Here is a 19033-nt window from a genome sequence, read left to right on the forward strand (position 1 = left end):
AACATTCCCCCCCCCCCCTCTGAATAGGTAACTCTAAAATCTTTTAGGGATTAGATAAGAGCTCCCAAATGCTCTTGACATTTTTGGCCTTTGGAACAGAGATGTCGCTAAGAGGCCCAAGGACATTTTGACTTTTAGCCAAGAAACTGGCTACTTTTCTTTGGGGTCTTTTTACCCTAACTGCCTAGCCAGTTCCTACCTCCTATTCTTATCACACATCCTCTGAATAGGTTACCCAAATGCCAATAGGGAATCAGGACGCAGACCGCTCTGCAGGCTTCTTCCATGCAGGGACACAGGGTGAGGCAATTGGGGTACCTCTTCAGTGAGTCTAGCTAAAAGACTCCCAAATTGTATAACTCTTATCTATAGGGAGAAAAGAAAGTCCTTGACTGATGAATAGGAGATGTGAAGGAGAAGTAAAGGCAAGAGCAGTTAGCATTACAAGTTCTAGACAGGGAGCCAGAAAAAATTCAGAACAGGGCAAATTTCAGATGTACATATCAGAGTCCATTGGAATTTCTTGACAAGCGCTTCCAAAAGCATCCTTCTAGTGGGTTCTGCCTCATTTTTCTTTTGTCTGCCAAGGCTGGACTCAAGAGTGATGGACTCAGGATTTGTTTTCAGGCACTTTGATAGCTGTTGGAGTGGCTAGAATCAGTGTCAGTTCCCTCTCAAAGGCTTCTAGATAGGGGGAGAAAATGAATTTAGACATCATTTTAGAACAATAGTGGGTTTTCTCACTTAGCTACAGGTGGGCACTACAGTATTGCAAACCAAGATTTGAAGTCTTACATTTGAGCAGCACTTTTCTGCTTAGAAACAAAATCATCAGAGAGAAATAATTGTCTAAATAACATTTTATATGGACTTAAGCCTAATGTCTGGGAAGTATAATCCCTTGAACTCTTAAAGAAATATACTGATCACTTTAATCTTGGGATATACTTTCCTTTTGGGTGTTTAAGACCATACAGTTGGCCCAAATAAACCAATTTATTTTTACTCTTAAGGTCATTTGAAGATCTCTTTCTCAGGGGTCACATGGGCTTGGGAGGAGCTCCTGGCTCCTTTCTTTCACCAGTTTCATCTATATGAAGATAAGTCAAAGGTCCTACTTGACCGTGGCTGGCTTCACTTGGAAGCATGGAGGAAATGTTTCCTCTGAGTTGACCCACTTCTTTGTAGACGGGGCACTGGTTCAAGTCCATCTGGTGGGGTCTCCATGGCCTCCTTGAACAAGAGGACATGTGACTCACCACAGTTACAGGACATTTTGAGAGATGCTTCATAGTCTCCTGGAACTTAATTGACCTTGGAGGGCAAGGAACAAAAACTGTCCTTTAAGTCCTTCTGACCAGATTAGTATAGGCCTGAAAGTATGGCTGTTAAAAGCCAAGAAGGTTAGTTCCGCCAGTCTGGTACTTTTAGTTACCATGTGCTATGTAGATAAAGCTTGGGCAGAAACCAAACATTCTCAGATAAACCTTGACTAGATATATATTTTGTTCCTTAACCTAGTTGACCAAACTATGACCTCACAGATTTTAAGACTATGTGTATATTATTTTTTGTCTCATCCTTTATATATCATAACAAACCTACACAGACCTTCATCACTTGCTTAGGCTTTTGTTCAGCAATGGAAACAACCAAAGAAGCAAGGAGGAAACTCAGAGTAGGAGATAATCTTCACCAGCTACACATATGATGAAGGATTGATGGATCCAGACTATACAAGAATGTAAAAAACAAAGAATTGAAAAAACAAATGACCCAATTAAAATGTGGGCTGTGGATCTAAACAGAGAGTTCTCAAACAAGGGAATAAAAATGTCTTTAAAATGCCTTAAAAAGTGTTCAACATCTTTAGTAATCAGGGAAATGCAAATCAAAAATACTTTAAGATTTTATCTTACCCCAGATTGGCTAAGATCAAGAGAACAAATGACACCAAATGTTGGAGAGGATGTGGAGGAAGGGGATCGCTTATTTACTGCTGGTGGGAATGCAAACTCATACAACCACTATGGAAAGCAGTGTGGAGAACTCTTAAACTAAAAATAAATTTACCAAATGACCCAGTTATGCCTCTCCTCGGCATATACCTAAGGGACACATCCTATTGCAGAGATACTTCTACATCCATGTTTGTTGCTGCTCTTTTCACAATAGCTAAGAGATGGAAACAACCTAAGTGTCCCTCAGCTGATGAATGGGTAATGAAAATGTGGTGCATTTACACAATGGAGTTCTATAGAACTCAGTGGTAAAGAAACATGAAATCATAAAATTTTCAGGTAAACAGGTGGAACTAGAAACTGTTATACTAAGTAACACAGATTCAGAAAAAAAAGATGTATTTTCTCATTTGTGGATCATAGCACCAAACTTGTATATGTGGGTATATATCCTGATGGATCAGGATCACAGGATCCAGGAAAATGGAAAGGTATCATGGAGGTAACAAAAAGAAAGAGCCTGAGAGAGGGAGATAGTAGGGAACAGATGTTACCAAAGGGGAAATGGGAAGAATGGGGGTATTTAACTGGGAAGGGAGGAAGGAAGGATATGCCAGGGACCATAGGGATAAAGAAAAAGAAGGAGCTCAAGGGAGGGGAGATAATAGGAGATAGGTATTATGAGAAAAATGGGAGTACTTTAACTGGGGAAGGAGGAGAGAGGTTTAGGTAGGGAGAGAGAGATGAGAGATAAATAATGCTTAGATGGTATGAAAAGCCAGAGGGACATGTATTTGTTCAAAAGCCTACTGAAAAAAACACATACAATACCTTACATGACTGCATGTGTATAGCTGAAGGCTATATAAAAAGAAACACAGTGCCAGACAGGGGAAACCTCCCTTCAAGTTGTTGGCCAGGGTAGTCCAAGAGACTCCCAGAATAACACGGGCTATTGCTACAGCTCCTGATTACCTCCCAGATCTTAACAGTAAGACCCTGTTGCTGAAGACAGGACATCCTTCGGACACAGGACTTGAAGCAGTGAAGCTGGAATTTACCTGAAAGCCTCCTCCCTGAAGAGTAGTGTTTTTTAGAGGATACTATGAAAGCTACTAAGGGAAAAAAAAAAAAAATCAATCAGTGGTCCAACCCCAGATTTAAAGGCTAATAACCACAATAATGACTGGCACAGCATGCTATCTCCTATCTCTATTGGTCCAGTAGCAGTACTTTTATCTTGGGGGCAACCAACAGCTATCTAATTGAACTTAAAGACCATTCAGTGGGAAGGAACTCATGTGTGGCACTGTAAACCGAGCCAAGTATACATGACTGGAGACATCATAGAGCCTAGAGAAAAGCATATGTCTGTCATATTCCTAGACAAATTTCTTACTGTATGCTCAATATGGATCCTTATATTTGCAGACAAGTACCAGTCATCAGAGAGGCTTCTTTTTGCAACAGATAGAGACTATTACAGAGTTCACAACTGGTCGCGCACAGAGAATAAGTGTCTGTAAGATGCTGAGCCCTAAGTGACACATCTAAAATGAAATCTCTATACCCAAGGCTCATGGAACATAGTAGAACAGGGGGTACAGAGAATACTAATGTGTCTCTCAATTCTCACCAGCAAAGCTTTCTCATGCAACAGAGGGCGATGAACACAAAAGGCCACAACTGGCCAAACTGTAGAGAATAAGAGTCTGCAGAGTGTGTGTCCCTGGATAGGACTCCTGTTTTAAACTTCACCCACCCAGTGCTCAGGGGCCATTGTAAAAGACAGGGCAGAAAGATTTTAAGAGCCAGTGGTGGTGCATGACCACAAAAAAAAAAAAAAAAAAAAAAAAAAAAAAACACCCAGAATTCTCTAGGCATCTGGGAACTTGTGCAGATGAAATTACAGCAATTTTGACAACATGCACCAGACCCATGCAAACTAAATTAGCCAGAACCCCAGCATTGAACTGGGGAAATGGGCAGGAAGTCCCAACCTTAGCCTTGGAATTATTGGCAGCTGATCACTGCTGGGTGAGTGAAAATTGATCTTCTTTAAGGGAATGACACTAGATTGGCTGAACAGGCTCCACTGCGTGAACTCACTGATTCCATAGCCCTTAACATACATGACAGGATGCATTAAATCTGGTGGGTGGGCTATGGAGGATGCAGATAGGGGAGAGGGTCTAAGTATAACTAAGATGTATTATATGAAATGCAAAAAATTAATAAAGATATAGATTGAAAGAAAGCACCCAAAGCACACCCTATTTCAAGCACCAAATAACCTAAGAAAGCAACTCTAGTTTTTTCTAACACTTTAGCCCAGAAGATGTTAGTCATGAACTTCACACAACAAAGACATTGGACATATGCTTGGAGCAATATGCAGAATAGCTCATGATAATATTTTATTATTTGCTTCAAAGTAGTGCTAGTTATGATCATCATGATGAATCATAAAGATCCTACAATGATTCCAGTGCATGAAGGGACTGGAAGATATATATTAAATATGCATTGCTCACTGTTATTTAAGACTCAAAAGTTGTGTTATTAGGGTGATTTACTGTGGATTTCTGTTTTCTCTTTGGAGGAAGACAAATGGTCTTACGCAGAAGGAAAAGACCTGCTAGGATTATTGTGACAGGTGACATTATTTCATGATCATGAAGCTAAGTGCACAGCAGCTCATGGGAGATGATAGCATGCGCCCCATCAGGAATCTTCCACAAGCTGTGTCAGGCAATCTTGGGAATGCCATTTATTTTAAAAGTTCAAGTGAATGAGCATTCCAGATCCCTGCTAGAGAATATGGGCAGGAAACAGAGAAAACCAAATTATTAACTAACCTTTTACAGTGTTCATGCTATTAACAATATATGTAAAGATTCTAACCCATGGTATATACTTTTAAAATCAGATTTTTAATAGCTTCCCTAGATTAGAAGGGTCTTAAGGAATTTTGAGCAAAAGGATTAAGTAAATAAAAAGGTTCTACTAACAAAATAAATGTGATCAGAGGCATAATGAAGAAAACATTTTCATTTTGAAGACCTTTCTTTACATGTGTATGTTTTATGGCGTATGTGTCTGTGTGTTTATGTTCCCATGTGTGTGTAAATGCATGTGCACGTGTGTCCATGTGCACATAAAAGCCCAGGCTTGACTTCTGATTGTATCTTCGTTTGCTTTCCATGTTAATGCAGAGTCTCTCGCTGGACCAGAAGGTGGCCCATTTGGCTAGTCTGGATAGACAGCTTGCTCAAGAGAGTCCCTGTTTCTGTCTCCCATGGACTGGGATTACAGGCAGGGTGCATGCACACCGAGCTTTTACATGAGTTCTGCAGATCTGAACTTTGGCACTCACACTTGCATGTTCACTGAGCCACCTCCCCTGCCTTTGAAGGCTTTCTTTTTTAAATTACTTTTTAATTGTTATGAATTTCATACAATATATTTTAGTTGTATTTAGATTCCCCTGCCGCTATATGCTCCTACTTAACACCCCTACCCAATTTCATGTATTCCATTATATTATATCATCATATGTCATGTCATAGCGTATATCCACCATGTGTCCTTCGGTGTGTGTCCATCCACTGGAGCCTGGTTAACCTATTCAGAGTCATACCCTTAAAAAAGACTTGATCTCCCCTCTCCCCCACCCTCCAAGCAACCATTGGTTGCCAATACTTCCTTAGGTAGCATTGGAGTGCCTCGCTCACTTTCCCCTGTCTATACTAGGATTTTGTCTGACTTGACTTTATGTGGGACTTGTCCCTGCTGTCACCACTGTTGTGAGTTCATATGAGTAGCTTCCCAGCTGTCTGGGGAACTCTGTTTCCTTGTCATCCACCTCTGGCTCTTACAATCTTTCCATCCCCTCTTCCACAATGATCTCTGAACCTTGGGAGACCGAAGTTTTATATAGGTGTTCTATTCAGGGATAAGGAGTCTGCAGCCTTTTAGTCTCGGCACTTTGGCCAGGATTAAATAAAAGTGCTGAACCACAGATTAGAGGAGCAGTGCAGAATTTAAAGCAGGCAGTGGACTTCTCCATACAGTCCTGCACTGTACTACATTAAAAATCTGTGTTAATCACCCTCTGATGCATAAGGAAGCTTCTCTGCTGAGAGCTGAGAGATTCATAATCTATAAGAGTAAATCATTAGGAGTCAGTTTAATACTATAGCTATTAGCAGAATAATATTAGCAGGCTCTCCCCTGTGGCCTGTCACCTGTCTTGCTATAGGTTCCTTAGGCCTTTTATCAGTGACAGGTATGGGTTCCATCTTGTGAAGTAGACCTCAAATCCAATCAGAAAGTGATTGGTTACTCCTATAACATTTGTGCCACCTTTGCAACACTGGGCATGTCTTACCAGGCCAGTTGTTGTAGCTTGCAGGATTCACACCCCTCTCTTCCAGTAGTGTCCATAGCCCCTTTCAGCACTATGAAGGCTAGCCAGTAGAGATGAAGCTTTGAAGTCAGTACCAGCTTGATTTCTTCTTGTTTTTCCTACAACTCAATATATGTAGTGTTTTCAGCAATAGGGTCTTAAACCATGAAGTTCTGATGTGTAACCGAGAGCAAGGGCAATGGCCAGTATTGTTTAAGGGTCTGTGGGACCCCTGGTCAACTTCAAAAGAGGGCATCCATTCCTGGCCTTGGGCTTTTTCTTTGCCAGCCAGTGGTGTCTAGTAGGGAGAGTATTTCTCTGCTGTCGGTAACTCTGTTTAATCCCTCTAAAGGCTTTCTAAAAGGGGCAAAGGAAGTATTTGACTCATGACTTTTATTTATTGGAGGTTTCCTAATTGCTCATTGGAACATTTTTATAGCACCTGCCTTACAGTCTTCATTCAGTAATCTCAATGTCATCTAGGGTTTATATATGCTGATTTAACCATGAAATTTCAGTGCTTCTTGGGATAACTTTGTACTGTTGTCTGTACATTTAAGTGTTTATAAGATTCTGACTCTTAGAGTTATTTTTTTAAGTCATGTTAACCTATGTAGGTTTAAACTGACTTTCAGTTCTCTGTTGTGGGTTGTGGCTCTGCTATCAATTTAGTTTATAAAGCCCCCACATGCTTTTAGAACCTCCAGTATTGTTTTGCAGGACATGATTTCACTCCATATCTCCACAAAGCCATCTGACAGGCACATGGGTAGAGGTCTGAATTCTGCCCATTGTCAGTACAGGTAAGAGCAGTATCTCTGCCTTCAGGCTGATGTCCCAGTACCACCTAGGGTTTACATGGGATCCTTCCTCGTGCAGTCCAGGGATGACCTCTAATAAAATGATTGATCTCTCTTCCTCTTCAGTCTTTTAGGCTGGTTATTTAAAAATAACTATTGACTTCTGTACTGTAGTTAGATTAGTAATGGGACAGTAAAGAGATCCTTGAAATCATCTTATATCCAATCTGAAAACTGTAGCTCTCATTCCTGTTGGGCTTATCAAGTTACAGAGCCATGAGACCATAGTGCTTACAGTCAGGAAAGGGCAAAAACACATTTGCTGATCAAATTCACATTGGAATGTTGCTCAGAGGACATTGGAAAGCTAAACAGATTTAATACCACAATCCTTTGTTCTTTAGGAAATTTTATTACCTTTCACCTTCAAAAGGTTTCAACATGCATATAGTGTTCTTTAATTTTTATTTAAAATATTTATTATTTTTATTTTCTGTTTATGAGTGTATTGCCTGCATATATGTAAGTGCACCCTTGTCATGCAATGCCCACAGAGGTCAGAAGAGGACATTAGAGCCCCTGAAACTTGAGTACCAGATGGTTGTTACCTACTGTGTGGGTGCTGGGAACTGAACCTGGGTCTTCTGCAGAAGCAGCCAGTGCTCTTAACTGCTGAGCCGTCTCTCCAGCCCCATGTTCTATAATTTTTAAAACTCTATTTTTTTATTTGGTTTTCCACATTTAAACTTTAAGATTGGGTGAAAATAAAGAGAAAAGGAAATGCAGGATTGTGTATTTTAGGTTGTTTATGTACCTGTACTTTCTGTGAACCCTAAGCTTTTAATAGTTGGGTCTGTCTTTATAGAAAAATGAAAGCAAATGTCGCCACCTTTGTTGTTGTTTTTGTGAAGTAGTTTCTAACAGAACTCATAGGAGAAAAATAGGTAAAATTTTTAGGCATTGGAGTTGGGCCTGTTGCTTAGTTGAAAATGCTTGCCTAGCATGTGCTAGGCCCTGGGCTCTGTCTAGGTGCCTAATTTTTTTTTTTTTTTACAAGAACTGAATATGGTTGAACTTCTATTTGTGTAAAATCTAGTCATGGAGCCATGGGTAACTTTGTAATTGGGTGGTGTAACAATCAGGTGGATTTGGAGGAAATAATACAGTTCTGGGTTTCATCTTTTGGGACATTTCCTCATTTTTATTAAACATAGGAATCGTTTTTCCTTACTAAGGCAGAATCAAATCAACATCTTAGACAGTCAGAATACAAATGCCCAGTTCTAGCAGATGTAAGAGAGCATGTGTGTGAGATCCAGCATGCATAAGCAAACCAAGAGCCACACTTAAACTCAGGTGTCAGAGTCTAGTGTGTCAATGTATTTTAAAATGAAACACTAGAAAACAAATGAAATGAGGGTAAGGACTCAGATCAAGGCCTCTTTATACACGAATCTCTAATGGAGGAAGGTGAACAAGTCTACAGGCAGAAAAGCATTTCCTCCCTTCTTTATTTAACATGTTTTCATGTACTTTTCCCTTGAATATAGATTATCATTATATATTATAAAGCCATACTAGCAAGGCAATAAGAGGTTTTATTAAGATGACAGAAATCAGCCCTTTTGCCGTTGATTTTTAATGTGGTACAGTGTAGGGTTGCATGGAGAACGAAAGTCCACTGTCAGCTCTAAGTTCTGCACTGCCTGTCTCTGTGGTTCAGCACACTTTATCTAATCTCCCTCTCCTTAGTTGCCTGCTTGGTGAAATGGGAAAAAGCTTATACTGTTACTAGATTAGTTAATTCTTGTGAAGCCTTGAGAACTGTGCCTACACCTTGTTAAGTATTTTCTAAATATTAGCTATTACGAATCCAGATTTCAATGACAGTATTAGGATGAAATTATTCTAAGCTGCCCATGTTCTAGAAATTTGACTATTTTTGGTAATTAAACAACATAGAAAAGTAGCAAGTTTTTTAGTATTTTAAATATGTAATTAAAGAAGTTTATCTTAACTAGGTGAAAGAGCATAGATCTATAGACAAATTAATCTCAATGAGTTTAATGGGTCATTTCAAAATGCAAACCACATTGCATATCAAGGGAGTTCCTAATTGCTATGGATAAAATTATTTTAACTGAATAAGTTTTCTAGGAAGAATAATGATCATTTCAATGAATGGTTAATATGTGAGTTCTGGTGACACCTAGTCTTGGTGTTTCTATATTGTATTTCAAACGCACAGTATTTCATTACAGTCTCTGTCTGAGTGTGGGTGCCGACATGCTGCTTTCTGTAACCTGTCATTGGCATGGCTGCTGTGCTTGGACCACGTGTTAGTCTCATCATTTTCTACTAACTCAACAGATTCTGAAAGGAAATCAAGTAACATGAAAAACTGTCCAATTAGGTAGCTGAACTGGGGAAATGGACAGCTAACCCCAATCTTAGCTGAAGAAATATTGGCAACTGATTATGCTGGGTGAGGAAAAGCTGATCTTCGTAAAGTGAGAGACTAGATAGGCTCTCTGGACCTCAGTAGATAAACTTGCACTGAGGGATGTCTGGGGACACTAACTTGACACAATAGGCCTTAACACAAAGGGCAGAATGTATGAATTCCAGTGGGGTTGGGCTATGGGAGGGTGCCAGTAGGAATGGGAGTATAAAGATGATTAAGGTGTTCTGTATGAAATACACAAAAATTCAGTAAAAAAACAAAACTTTAGAAACAAATACATGAAAATTAAACAATTTGCTTTTGAATAAGCAGTGGATGAAGGAAGAAATCAAGAAGTGTTAAAACGTGTTGAAACAAATGAGATGAAAGTGGAGACCCAACATAGCAAAGCCCGAAGGGTCCTACAAAAGCCACATCAGAGGGAGGCTCACGTAGATATCTGCATAGACTGCCAAGCTTAGACTGCAGCTGCATCTCAAGAACCAAATTCAGAGTTAGAAGGACGTGTTAACAAGCAGAAATAAATGGAAAGATATATAAAACTATAGAAAACGATTGAGCTGAGATTCTTGTCAGGAAAATGTTGGGTGTTGTTTTAATCTCTTCAGTCACTGTATTTATTACTTGGACAATTCAATCCTTTTATTCAAGGTAATGTATTAGTGAGCAAAGCCTTTTGCGACCACTGTTTAACTCTTTCTGTTTTTGTTGCAATCCTTCTTTGGGGTTAAGTAACTTATTCTAGGAATGTTGTCATTCCTCACTATTTTATGTTTATGGGTTCAGTTGTTTTGTAGTTATCATAAACTGATAAAAAGCATCATTAGGTCATATAAAGTTATTTAGAAATGCAAGTACATAACTTAGTCATGAAGATAAGCATGCCAATGAAACAGGGGAGCAGGAGAAACTGTACCGTGAGGCTGCACTGGGCACGTCCCGCCCCACATTTCAATCGCATTTGACATCTATTTCCCATCTCTTACATTAATGTAGTTAAGATACTTTTGTTTTTTCCTATGGTTACGATACAAGATTTTGTGTTTTGTATACTGACTTTACCTCAGTGACTTTTACACTGTCTCGGGTTTCCTCCATACTACACGCTCCTTTCCATCTGAAGTTACTCTTTAGCATTTTTTAAGGAGAGCTCTGGTACAGATAAATTCTCTGAGATTTTTCTGAGTTGACCAACATTTTTTTCTTCATTACCCCGACAATCCCCTCCCTGCCACACTCAGATAGCCTGTAGTGGTTTCTGCTGATCTACTTGTCATCAGGCACATTGGGACCTCGTCTGTGCTCTTTTCTCTTTCAGCCCAGATAATCTTTTGTTTTTCATCCTTGACAGCTTGACGGATGTCTCGGGATAGACTCATGAAGTCATACCAGTGGTGACCTTTGGTCTTCATGTGCCTGGCTAGTTGTATTCTATAAGAATTCGGGAAGCTGTCTGTTATTTCTTAGAATCAACTTTCTACACTTTGACATTCTTAAACCCTTGAACCTAGTAACCTGAATTTTTAACTTTTTCTATTTTTGAGAATTTCATATGAGTATTATGTTTACATCATTCCTACCTTTCCTTTCATCTTCCTACCCTTCTCAACTCCCATTTTCTAACCAGCCTCTTTTGAAGTTATTATTGTTACATACATGTGTTAGTATTTCCGTACAGCCTACTGTGTGCATTTACAGTTGCTCTTGTGTCTATGTGTTTAGGGCTCCCAGCCAATCCCAGGCACTTGGGATTACATAGTCTGTAAGGGAGCTTGTCCTTGGAGAAAACTGATTCTCCATCTCTTAGCAGTCACTGATTGTCTGTTTAGACAACTGTGTTGTTGAGATTTCATGGGTGCAGCTTCCCTGTCATATCTAGAAGACACTGTCTAGCAGCCGGTGTCCTCCTCTGGCTCTTCCAATCCTTCTGCCCCCTCTTCATGATGCTCCCTGAGCCTTAGTTGTAGGGGTTGCATTGTAGATGTATCAATTGAGAATGGACACCATACAATCACTTATTCTCTGCATTTTGGCCAGTTGTGGAGCTCTATAATAGTCTCTACCTATTGTAAAAAGAAGCATCTTTGATGAGTGGTGAGAGCTACACTTATCTGTGGATATAAGCATAAGCATTTAGAATATATTTAGAAATTATATTGTCTTAGGAAAGTGGCAGCAGTAGGTTCTTTCCTAGCATCTGTGACCTCTCCAGCCACTGGTAGATGCCTAGGTTTACAGTGATGGATAATGACATAGATATACGCACACACACAATGGAATTCTATTCAAGTACAAATAAAAATGAAATCATGAAATTTGTAGCTAAATAAATGGAACTGAATATTTTTGTTTTAAACAACTATCTGAAAGTTCTTTTAAGGCTTGTTGGATCTAATTCTTTTTCTTTTTTTCCATCTCTGTGTATTTTCAGATAATCTGTCTTTAAGCTCAGTCTTTTGTGTAGTCCCTCCTGTTCCTGTGGCCATCTACTGTGTTTTTAACTGTATTGAGAAATTTTCAGCTCTGGAGGTTGTGTTTAACTTGCTTCCGTGCCTTTGCTAAATTTCTTTGTTAGAGTATTTAAACATGTTTGGGTTTTTCCTTAACCACATCCCTTTAAATTCTCTGAGCCTTCTCCAATCCTGATAGTATCTGATCAGTTTCTTTCACTTTATTTTGAATATTTGGTGAAGTCATTATTTCTTAAAAGCTCTTGATGCATGTTGGTTTGTGATGTTATCCTGCATTGGAAGATTTGGCATGTAATGCCATCCCCGGGGATGCAATCTAACACTATATATCCTAGACTGACTGGTCTTTCCATATTATCATTGGGAAACAACATTGTTTAATTTACCTTTGGATTGGTATCAAGGTCAAGGCATCAGGAAGCTCTTTATATTAGAGAAAACTAATCATTTAGTCATAGCTCCAGGCATAAGAGTCTACACATAAAAATCTTATTCTTACACAGTAAATTACCAGTGTGAATATGACACAGGAAATGAATGTTTTCTCTTTCTTATCTCATCTTGGGGAATAGCTATTTTCAAAGTATGTATGGCTGCTTTTTACATTCTCAAAGGACAAAGGTAATCCTGTATTCTTTTCTTGCAAAGATGGATTTATTTTTAGTACATAAAACAAACCATTAAAAATAATTGTGGTCTAAATATTTATAGTGGTCAATTCGTTAATCTTAAATATACCCTTCCTTCCTTCCTTCATTCCATTCTCCACTTAGCTCCCCTCTACACTTCCTCCTTCCCTCTCCCTTTCTTTCTTTCCACACAAGATCTTGTGTTTCTCAGACTGACTTCAAACTTCCTGTATAGCTGAGAAAAACCTTGAATTCCTGTTCCTCCTGCTTCTGCCGCTCAGGTACTAGGATAACAGGCATGAGCCAGCACCCCTGGCCTAAATATTCTTTCTACATCTCTAGCCCCACCTTAACTGTATTCCTTTCCAAGTTCCTTCATTTTATATAAGCAATGGTCTATGGTATATTAGCTTTATTCCTGAGTAAAGGTGTCCTTGTAGGAGTGAATAATATGTATGATTTTTTCTCAACTTTAAATTAATTTTAGGCTGGCTGTGTTTTCTCTGCTTAAGAAGCAGACTTTGGGACTGGAGGGATGGCTTGGTAGTTAAGAGTACTGGCTGCTTTTACAGAGGATCTGGGTTTGATTCCCATCACCCACATGGCAGCTAACAGCCGTCTGTAACTCCGGGTCCAGGGGATTTGATGCTCTCTTCTGACCTCCATGGGCACTGTACAATATGGGTGCACTTATACACATGCAGGCACTACACTCATACATACAAAATAAAAATAATTTTTTAAAAAAGCAGACTTTACCATTAGTTCAAAGAAAAATTAATTTACTTATTCAAAACTGAGGTTAGTGGTGTTAAGAGTAGATACTTCGGCCATTGGAGTGGCTAGGACTGAACTTGTAAGCAGAGGGATAAGAACCAAATAAATACCTGTCGGGCCTTGTTTGTAACAGAGAAGTAAACACCATGTGAACCTCTTAGGGTCTTCTCTGTATTCTGAGATCTTCACCTCGAGATGAAAAGATCACATGGTATCTGGCTGTCAGGGAGCAACCTCTCATTTTAAAACAGTTCCAAGCACTTAAACTTGTTTTGTACAGTAACATTTCTAGGGATAGTTACTTCTGAGAACACCTCTGTTTCTTCTTCACATTGATGAAAAGTGTAGGTCTCAGAAAATAGTACTTGTTGGTCTTTGTATTGAAGTCTGTAAATCTGATAGTTATTCCTTTGATTTGATTGTTTTCCTCTTGAATCTTCTTTCTCTCGTCTTAAATTTCATTTTAATATGTGTAAATACAAGGGTTTTTTTTTTCCATCTTCTGTTTAATACTTAAAAGCTACATTTGTCCTCTTCTAGTTAAAGATAAACTCTGGGCTGGAGAGATGGCTCAGTGATTAAGAGCACTGGTTGCTTTTGCAGAGGAGTCGGGTTCAAATCCCAGCACCCACATGGTGGCTAACAACTATTCGTAACTCCAAATCCAGGAGATCCGATGCCCTCTTCTGGGATCTTTGGGGACTGCACCACACAGGTGCACTTATATAGATAACACTTATACACATAAAATAAAAATAAAGTTTTTTTTAAAAAAAGATTCTCAAACACCTGTTTTCTACAGATTTTCCACTGTGCCATCTTCGAGGTTCAATACCCCCTTGTGTTATCAAACACAGGACTCAAAAGTGTGGAAGATAATTTGCCATTTTGTGTAGAAACCCCAGTGCACCATCTTAAATTTCATTTTAATTCATAAGTGTAAAACAAATGTTCATTAGTTTTAAATTTTATCATGATCCCCCTTTCATCCCTTTCTTCCCTTTCCTCCTCTCCCCTTCCCTTCCTTCCTCTCCCCTCTGCTCCCCTCCCACTCTCATGGAGCTTAGGCTGACCTTACATCTTATCAGTAGCTGAGAATGACCTTGAACTTCTGATCTTCTTGCCTCCCAGAGTGCTGGGAATGATGTGCCGTCATGCCCAACCTTTTCATTTTGATAGCCAAATCTCAGACCTGTCATACATCATGTGCTTTATCCTGTTGTCTTATGTAGGTTTTTTTTGTTGTTGTTTTGTTTATTTTCTTCCCCCCCCATTTTCTTCCCCAAACCATTACTATGATTTAGGTTTCTGCTTTTTCTGATACAAATTGCTGAAGAAAATGCCCAATTTATTTATACTATATATCTGTTTTTCAGATCATAGTATTCAGAACCCCTGTATTCGGCTTTGTAACCTCTTCCAGAGTAAAGCAAGCCTTAGTATTATGTGAATAAACTATGGTAGAGTCTGTCTCTGGAACTTTACAAGTGGTCTTTCCTTCCCCTCCGTTCTTTAGCTATGCTAAACCCACAGGTGCCAGATAAGCCCCAGCTCAGTCCCAGTGCCCCTTGGGACTTCTGTCCTTTCTCAAGTGTCTAGCCTTTCAATTTGTGACTTAATGGTTTTCATTGAAGTTATATTTTAAGTTGGAAAAGTTAAATATGCCACTTGAATCCATAAGAATATCCTTGCAGTTACAGTGAAAATAAACACATTTTTTTTAATATTAAGTAGCTATCCAGGTTCTCATCTTATCCCATTAAGTAGTAACCAGAGCATAGTTGAATCACTTTGTAATTCTTGGTAGCTTTATCCTGGATTAAAGAATGATGTTTTTCCTTCATCCATTGATTCATTTACCAGGAATGGATTGAAGGACTACCATATGATAATCAACACACTGTGTTAAGCACTGCTTATTTGCATTAGTGATTATGCTAGACATTGTAATAGCACATGAAAAAGTAAAGTGAGTCTCATGTCCGAGTGAGTGAGTTGTTAATTCTACTAAAAGGAAAGTCAAATAAGATGTTTTTTGGAGGCTCTGTTGACACATTAGGAATTCTCAATGATGGGATGTTATTCCAGGGAGAAGGGACAGTCTGCTATCTCTGTTACCAGGCCAGGTTGGAGAGGCCTTCATGTCATATGGTAACAGTTACACTTGATTCCTTAAGCCATAGGAATTGAGCAAAGCTAATGGGGAGTTGGAGAGGGAATACACAGCGATCTGTGTTCTATAGAGGCAAAATGGCTGATGTTGGAAAGAGAGGGTTAGTTTAAGAAGCTATTCAAGGAATGAAAGGGAATTAAGAAGTGAGGTTATGAGACTAGCTGGAGCTTTTGCCAAGTGTTCTGTGTGGATCTAGAGTAAGAGGCAAAAAGACACTTCAAAAGTGGAATTACTCTTCACATGGGTGTTGGGCGGATCTAGTAAAAACTAGGCTCAAACATGTAGTGGACATTTGTTTTTCTGTACAACTTTGTGAATTTTTTACGTTCGTACACCAAACCCTTCCAGTGTTTCTGAGACTTTCATACTTAAAGCTTAAGGCTGTCTTTGAATTTTTAGTTCCATATTAGTGACTGTAAATTTTTTTCATGAAAGTTGTTTTATGTAATATACAAACATTTAGTTACACATTAACTGTACTTTACGCTAGCTGTAGCGTTCTGACATTGTTCACATTATCAGACACACAACTCGTTTTTGTTATTTCCCCTAATATCTGAACAACAACAACAAAAATAGTAAACTTGTAAAACATGGATTTGAAAAACTAAAATGCAGAAAAGGATATTGCAGGAGAGACTTTTTTCATCTGACACTCCACATACATGAACTTGAAAATGTCAGTTCTTGTTTTAAAATTTTTATTACATAAGAGCTCTCACCTAGTGACTTTTAGAACTTGTGTGATGGTGATAATTATTGAAAATTACTGACATTCTGGTCAATTTACACCTACTTATATAGCTCCAGAACTCCCATTAATTCTCATTTAAATTACCCTGTGACAGTGGGTGCCTAGGAAACAGTCTCTTTTGGCTTCTAGAATTTCTATGAGAAAAATGTTTTTGAACATGAGTTCAACCATAAATGGTGTTTGCGTCTGTACTGACAAATAGATTTGTATATCTCTCTAATTAAATTTATATACTCAGTAGCTTAATTTCAAAAGAATGGGGGCTGGAGAGATAGCTCAGTGGTTAAGAACACTGGTTGTTCTTGCAGAAGACCCAGGTCCAAATCCCAGCACCCACATGGCAGCTAACAACTGTCCATAAATCCAGTCCCAGGGGATCCGACAGCCTCTTCTGACCTCTGCAGGCATTGCACAACACGTGTGCACTTACCTACATACACGAATACACATAAAATAATAAAATTTTAAAAAATGAATTGATATTAATTAGAATTAAAATCTAAAGTGCTAAAATAAAATAGTTAATAGGAGCAGCACCTGTATTCTTTTTAGAAGATTTTCATTCTTTGAAAATTTCTGGCACATATGCTAGGTGTGCTACAATCCCTGGTGCTGGCTGCTGTGCCTCTGCAAAGGGCAGTGCTGGGAAGACACTCAGGAGAACTCTCTGTATGAAGAACAAGGCCCCTTCCCCCAGTTCTGCAGAACCTACCAAGGACTTAGACCTGAGTTTGCAGTCAGCATCGCAATGCTGTACACAGCATAGAATGGCTGCTGATTCAGAGGCGAGAAGTGCTGCCTCCCACCCGAAATCCTGCATGCCTGTTACTATCCCAAGCTCCCTGGGTTTTATTCTGTTCTTTTTTTTCTGATGCTCTATCTACATCTTGATTTGGGTGTTTAATTCACTCATTCTTCTTTTTCTCTTAAGTGCTCACAACTAGTATTAAATATGTTTGAGCTGTATGAGTTAGTATGTGCTCATTACTAAATTAGGTTATAATCCCATCTTCTATAATACAATTTTATCCATTGGTTCCTTTTCTCATTATATTTTCTAGATTTTTGTTGTAATTACAGAATAATCAGAGAACATGGCCTTATGCAATTATCTTCTTTAGAAAATAATTTTATCCTTTGAGAATTTTATACAATATCCTTTGATATCATATTCAAATGCCCTTCACCATCTCTTTATATTTCTACCCTCTGCCTTCCTGTGGCCCACAACTTAAGGTCCTTTGTATTTTTTTTTTAAGTTCATTGAGTTCAATTTGTGTTTCCCAAATAATCTAGGTGTGGGTCCATCCTCTGGAGCATGGTCAGCCTACCCATGATCTTTTAAAACTTGTTGAGACTTGCTTTATGGCCCAGCATGACATTGTTTTAAAACTGTTTCATATTATGTTTGAAAAGAATGTGTGCCCTCTGTGTTGACTGTTGTGTCCAAATTGTGTCCTTAGGTTAAGTATTTTAAATGTTTAAATCCTTTTGTGTATACACATAGGGGTTTTTTGAAAATTTTATTTATAGCATTTCAGCATTCTTTTTCCTGATATATTGAAAGTTTATCATCAATAGATTTGTTCTAGGGCTTATGATTTTTTTTTTTTCTGTGTTCTGATCCTGGTAAATGTCAATCAGCCTTCCCTTAGTTGTTATTTGCTGGATAGATATATAGATGCGTTCTTCATACTTTTGCTTTTAACATGGTGAATCATTACTTTTATGGATAGCTCTTACAGAGGTCATAGCTGAGTTCTGTTTGTAACTGAGATTTCCTGTGTTTGTTAACACATGCATTTGGTTAACTTGGATGTTTCGTGTTCTTCCTGCTCTTTCACTCCTTTGCAATGCTCGCACTGATTATTTCTTCTCTCCTGATTTATAAGTGGTAGTTGTTAGTAGTTACCAGGTATGTCTTAACTGTATCTCCTTAGCTTATCAAAGTTAAACTTGGTTTATTTTCCTGCCTCCCAGGTAGTTCAGGAAGCTTCTGACATTATGCCAACTCCAACCTGACGCTTAGCCACTGGTATAGACCTCAGTCCGTTTTTGCTGGTGGTGAGCCTTTGCTTGGGTCTGCCTCCTCACTGTAGCACATTCTATTCCTTCGTCCACCTCGGGTATCTGGTGGCATCACTTTACTTCTGATGAGCCTTTTGGTGATAAAATTTTGTCCGAAATGGTTCTTAGTTTACCCTAAGGGGCACGTTCTGTGGGAGCAGCTGTTGTGCCATTGTGCCAAGTGGGGGCAGAATGAGACACAGCTCTTTCTGATTTTTACTGCTTTTAAGAGGTCAAATTTCGCTGCTTTTTAAGATGTGTCTGCCTTGGATTTCTGCAGTTGTGCCTTAATGAGATTGAGTGTGGGTTTGTTTTCCTTTTCTCTCCCGTTCAGTTATGGAGTAATGTATATTTCAGGTGAAAGCTCCTTTGCACGAGTTCTCCCTTGCTGCCTCCTGAACGTCTTCTAGAATGGTCTATTGGCCACCGTGGTGTTCTCTTACCAGCTCTTCTGTGATGCTTCCCTGTCTTTGCTGTTCCGGTTCTTGAGCACTTCCGATTTAAATTATTCTCACACTCTTGTCTTGGT

At 38.9% G+C, this 19033-nt stretch overlaps 1 protein-coding gene across 2 annotated transcripts in view; it reads left to right on the forward strand.

Moving 5' to 3' along the window:
• The window catches only part of Dync2h1 (dynein cytoplasmic 2 heavy chain 1), a 273560-nt gene that overhangs the window by 222966 nt on the left and 31561 nt on the right, over positions 1–19033 (forward strand). The window lies entirely within an intron of this gene.

The sequence above is a fragment of the Nannospalax galili genome, unplaced genomic scaffold (genome assembly GCF_000622305.1).
Source record: "Nannospalax galili isolate Female #2095 unplaced genomic scaffold, S.galili_v1.0 scaffold1750, whole genome shotgun sequence".
In the NCBI taxonomy this organism is placed as follows: Eukaryota; Metazoa; Chordata; class Mammalia; order Rodentia; family Spalacidae; genus Nannospalax; species Nannospalax galili.